The sequence below is a fragment of the Molossus molossus genome, unplaced genomic scaffold (assembly GCF_014108415.1).
Source record: "Molossus molossus isolate mMolMol1 unplaced genomic scaffold, mMolMol1.p scaffold_m16_p_13, whole genome shotgun sequence".
NCBI classification, from domain to species: domain Eukaryota; kingdom Metazoa; phylum Chordata; class Mammalia; order Chiroptera; family Molossidae; genus Molossus; species Molossus molossus.
Window position 1 is genome coordinate 5,494,946 of NW_023425348.1, and position 6,000 is coordinate 5,500,945.

A 6,000-nucleotide genomic window follows, 5' to 3' on the forward strand; every position below is an offset into this window, starting at 1 on the left:
GAGGGAAATGACACACACGTGGGGAGAGCCTGGGTGGGTGTCCCTGGACCCGAGGAGCATGGACGTATGAACCAGCCTGATGGGAGCAGGGAGTAACTACAGGCAGTGTTCGAGCCGAGGAAGCTGGGCTGGACAGTGAATGGGGCCAGGTCACCGAGGCCTTGTGGGTCATACATGCCAGGAGTTTAAAACTTTATCTTCCAGGCAACAGCGTTTTAAAGCAAGAGATTGACATGCCGGATCTGGGTTTAGCTGAATCACTTTAGTGATTATGTGGGGAATAGGTATGAGAGATAAAATCAGAAGTCTAATTAGGAGGCTGTGGCAGTAGTCCAGGTGAGTGATGATGAATTGTCACAAAATAGTTAGCAGGGATAGGGCGAGAAGGGAGTGCAAAGATTTTAAAAATTAGGGCAGTAAGAAGAGCCGATCCTAGATTGTCGATTGCTGAAGACAGGGTGGAGGTAAGGATGACTCTGGGTGTCTGATTTGCATGAGTGGGTTGATGACGGTGCTGGTGACTAAGATGGGGGCCACAGGAGGAGCAATTTTGGGGCAAGGGTGGAGGTGAGTTCAGTTTTAGACAGGTGTAATTTGAGGTACCTGTGTAATGTGCTAATGGAGAGGCCCAGCATGCAGCTGCATATAGACTCTGATGTTCGGGAAGGAAGCCTAGGCTAGAGTGTCAACCCGTGAGTTACAGAGCATAAGTAACAGTGCAAACTTCAATAGCAGCACAGGAACCTGCGTGGGATGGGAGAGCAGTAGCTGGAGGACTGATTGACAGGGAGCCACAATGGTTAAGTGGTACATGATGGAGAAGTCACGGTGGGACCCACACCGACATGAAGATGTTGGCGTTGTAGTCATAGGGCTTAGACAGTTTCTTTCTTTCCTTTTTTTTTTTTTTGGTGGGCAAATTTTTATTGTGGTAAAATATACATGGGAGTAGACAGTTTCAGAGAGAGTGAGCAGGAGGATCAAATGAAACAGTAAGAAAAGTATAGAAAATTATCCACTGGACTTGGCAATGGAAGGTATGGGTGATTCTTGACCGAGGACTGTGGCCAGGGGGATCAGAGACTGCAGTGGATGGGACTGGGGAGGGGAAGGAAGGAAGTGGGGAAAGCGATGATAGGTTTTAGTAGTGGAGAAAGAAGGGAGATAAGGTGGGGCTGGGAAACCCAGGGGAAGGAAGGCTTTTGTTTATTTTTAAATGTTGCAAAACTCACCCTGGCTGGTTGGACTCAGCGGTTAGAGCTTTGGCCCACAGACCAAAGAGTCACAGGTTCAATTCCCAGTCAAGGTCACATGCCTTGGTTGTGGGTTCAATCCCCAGCTCCAGTTGGGGTCATTCAGGAGGCAACCGAACCATGTGTCTCTCTCACATCGATATTTCTCTCCATTCCTCTCTCCCACTTTATTTTTTATTTTTTTATCCTCACCCGAGGACATTTTTCCATTTTTTACTCAGATAGAGTGGGAAGGAGAGAGAGGAAGAGAGAGAAACATCGATGTGAAAGTGACACATCGAGTGGCCGCCACCCACACGACCCAACCAGGGCTGGGGACAAACTGCAGCCAAGGTACATGCCCTTAGCGGGAACCGAACCCGGGTCTCTGTGGACCGCAGGCTGACGCTCTAACCGCTGAGCCAAACCGGTCAGGGCCCTCTCTCCCACTTTAAAAAAATAAATGGAAAATATTCATTTAAAAAAAGTAATAATAACCCTGGTCAGTTTTGCTCAGTGGTTAGAGTGTCAACCCTAGGACCCAAGAGTTGCGGGTTTGATTCTGGCCAAGGGCATGTACCTTGGTTGCAGTTCATCCTGGGCCTTAGTTGGGTCATGAAGGAGGCAGCCAATCGATGTGTTTCTCTCACATTGATCTCTCTCTCTCTCTCCCCCCCCTTTCCCTCCCACTCTGTCTGAAGATATTTGAAAAAAAAAAATCCTCAGGTGAGGATTAAAAAAAGTATTAATAGAAAATAAACAAATGTTGCAAAACTCTGTCTCTCTCTCAAGCCCACATCTTCTTTCTCAGGTACACACCTTTGCTTTCCTTCTCCTAAGTTTCGCGTGTCCTTCTTTTACCTCTGTAACTTGTTTCCTGAGCCCACGCAATCCAGCTGGCTCACTTCTTCTACCTCTGTGACTTTCTAAATAAACTTTTTGTGTTAGAGTTCCTGGCTCTGAATTATTTCTTAGCCAAACTCAAGAACCAAGGTCCAACATTCGCCGCTAACACTGCCATTTTCCAAGGTAAAATGCAGGAGAACAGGCTTGGGAGGGAAGGCAATAAGCCCATTTTAGGCATGTGGAACTGGAGGTCCCTGTGGGACATCCACGTACACTGGATAGAAAGGTTTGGCACCCAGGAGACAGGGCTGGGCTGGAAATTATGCAAAGCATTTCCTGTGATATCACTGTCTTGATTTAATGAATTAAAAATAAAATTTGGAGAAGGAACTTGTTTAAACTAATGTGGCAGAAAGGGGTAGGTTCCAGGAGTGGATTCTGGCTGACACTTGCCTGCCTGGGGAGGGGAAAGGAGGCAGAAGTCTGGGAGATTCAGGAGGGAATTCAGGAGACTTGGGATGCTGCTGGTGACCCCAGAACCCAGGCCTGAGGGGCTCCTCTTTCGAGCCCCGTGTCTTCAAAAGCAGACTAGTGTAGCTGAAAAAGCATGGGCTCCAGAAATGTGAATCCTGTGGCTAATCTACCTATAAGCTTAGGCAAGTTGCTTTCTCTCTCAGTGCCTCAGTTTCCTGACCATGAACAAATGATCTTTGAGGTCTCTTATAATTCTAACATAGATGGGTTAGTAATTCATTTCTTTATTTTTTTATTATTTTTAATTCAAACCCAGGACCATTTCTTTTCTAAGTACTTTGCTTCTGATTAATATTAATATCGTTTTTATAGTGTTCATTGTAGAAAATTTTCTAAAAGAGAAAAGCCCAAAGAAGGAAAAGAAATCACTACAATATTGCTAGTTAGAAACACATTGCTAACGTTTTTTGCTATAATTTCTATTGGACTTTCTTTTACTGTGCAAATATGCATATGTCTTTCTCTTTTTATAGAAATTGGGTAATAATATCCACTACTCACTGAACATCTGTTACACGTCAGACTCAGAACTAAGTGCTCTGAATACATATTACCAATCCTTGTGGGATGCGTGGCCGCGTCCCCATCGGCCAGAAAAGGAAACTAAAGGGCAAAAGAAGCCCAGAACTCTAGAATTCTTACCAGACTGGCTTTCTGAGCTGGTTTTGTGTGTGTGTGTGATTCTTTTTTCACTTAATTCATGTTTAACACGTTCCTATTTTTCTACCTTTTCTACCACAGTATCTAAGTTGCTTCAAGATGCTAATCACACAGTCTCTTACTGTTAGCACTTAAGATACTTTTCATTTTCACTACCATGTACAATGTTATGATTATCTCCCTTCCATGACATTCTTTCCACCCAGTCCTAATTATCTCTTTAGGGTAACTTCACAGTGGTTGAGTATCTAGGTCAAAGGGGATGTTCTTTCTTAAGGCTATTGACAAATAGTATCAGGTGGCCTTCCCCCCAAATTGAACAATTATTCTTCCTTTAACAATTTATAAAGCTCCATTTATCTGTAACCTCATTAATGTTTGGAATTACCTTATTTTTATTAATCTTTGCTGATGTCACAAGTGAAATTTCTTGTCAATAAAGTTGAACTTCTTTCTGACGTCATTGACTGTTACATGATTCATTTTAATAAGCTTTCCCTCTAAAATCCTTGGGAGATATGAGAGATATAAAGTATTGGGATGAAAGAAAGGGAAAATTAATTTTATTCATTAAAAAAACCCACGTACCTAACATACACAGAGCATGTTATAAGCCCCATGGGCATTAACAGGACTAGGGGTGAACAAACACCGGTCACCTACTCTGCGCTCAACACCAGGCATGCTGAGTACCATGAGAGACAAAAAGAAAAAAGTACAATATTTTTTCTCCAAAAACTTAAAATCTTGTGATCTAGTTGGGGAGGGGAAATAGCCAACACACAAGAAGGTGTTTTGAACTTGAGTTTTCCCTTCCTTGTTTCATGGAACTGCCTTTCTGTCTCCAATATAGCTTTTTGAGTCTACCCGTTTGGGTCGATGATGGTGGTCCTTGGACATCTCTGCATTACTGTCACAGGATGCTTATTAAAAACGCATGTTCCTGGACCCCACTCTGGGTCTAAGGAAATGCACCTCTGTGTGACATTTTAGTCAGCTCTACGGTGATCTTACGCACCCTGGAGTCTGGGATCCCCTGACTGAGAGTCTTGGTGGTCTTGGGCATGTAGTTGGTGGTGTCCAATGAGGTAACATAGATACAGAACCCAACACGGGGCCTGCCTGGTCAGTGTAGTTATTATACACACAGCAACCCCTTGGCCATACCAGTGACATCTGGGAGGCTGTGTATGTGTAGGCAGTCTATTATCAGTGTAAACATATTAATTTTAGACTCTATTAGAGAATAAAAAGTATTTATTTGAGCAAAAAGGAACTGCAGGCCGGGAGACACAGAGTCAGGGAGCAACTCCAATTGCATTCCACAAAGACAAAGGGGAACTTTTTATAGCAAATGTTCCTGCCCAGGTTCTCAGTGAGGTCTGTTTTATGTAAATGAGGTATCCAACTTGTGTGGTTCTGATTGGAGGGGGCAGGTCTCAATCCATTGATACAAAGACAAACCAGGGCTTCCCTGCAGTGGTTGACTTCCGTTCAAGTGGGACTTGGTGCAGGAAGGCGGGAGTCCAGTCTGAGGTTCTTCCTGCTACACAGGGTATGTGAGGAGCCCCTGTCAGCAGACTCTGATTATTTTTAAAATTTGGCCCTTGGTAGACCATGAGGAGTCCATCTCAGCAGATCAACTTGTTCTCAGGTTCCCATCAATGGATCTTTCTTCTCAGGAGCTACACCCGGAGGAGAGTGTATTGTGAGCTGGGACACATGCCATCCCAGAAGGTGGGGCAAGTAGGACTTCTCTTTTCCCCTGGCGATACCTCTCAGCCACGCTTCTGGGGATCCCCTTGTAGCTCTGGTCTCCCCCGGGGGCGGCAGTGGAAGGGAGCCTGGTAGCTGCGTAAGGAAACCAGTAAGCCAATGTTGCTAATGCTAATTGACCGCCTCAGCCCTTGCATTTGAGCGCCGGCTGTTTCCAGGGCCCTCGGGACGCGGCGGACGAGGGGACAAGCGTCCGGGTGGGGTGGCAGTGAGCCTGGCAGTGGGCGGAGGCGGCGACCTGCCCCTGCTCACAGCACGGAGGAAGTGCGCAGAAATTACGGAGTGCTCAGCTTTCCCGTGACGGGAGTCTGAGTAACACACCGTCCCTGTGCTTTGGGGCTCTCAGGGGAACAAGGGAGAGAGGGACGTAAACAAGGGACAGTGGTCTGAGAGGTCATCCTGCAGCTCCAGCCTGGCCCTGGGGCCAGAGGCTTCCCTTCAGACCCTCAGAATCAGCCAGTGTTTTCGTGCTTCCGAGCCACCCTCCCCAGTCACCGTGGACTGCGACCCCCTCCAGTCCTCCCCCCTCCAGCCCTCCCTCCTCCACGAACACTTCAGTCCTTCTCCACTGTCCCTCTGCCCGGTCTCCGTTACCCTCTCCTGCCAACTCGAAGCCCCCACTGTGTGACAAACTCCCCTACCATCTCGGACCCTTCCCTGCAGGTCTGCGGAGGGCCACCTTTCCAGGCCACCACCAGCTTCTGTGGGCGGCAGGTAGATTAGAGAGAGGTGGCCCTCCCGGACGGGGAGCTCACACTGGTAGAAAGTGTCCCCCCGACAGTCCAGTCCCCAGGACCCAAGGTGTGGTGCAAGATCGGAGTGCAGCCCCTCCCATCCTCAGACAGGGCACAGACCACACGAATTGCAGGCTGACCACTTCCTTGAAACCTTCCCTGCACATTGCTCAACCTCGGGCTCCCCACCGCCAACAGGTCAAAGGAAGGTTGGTGCC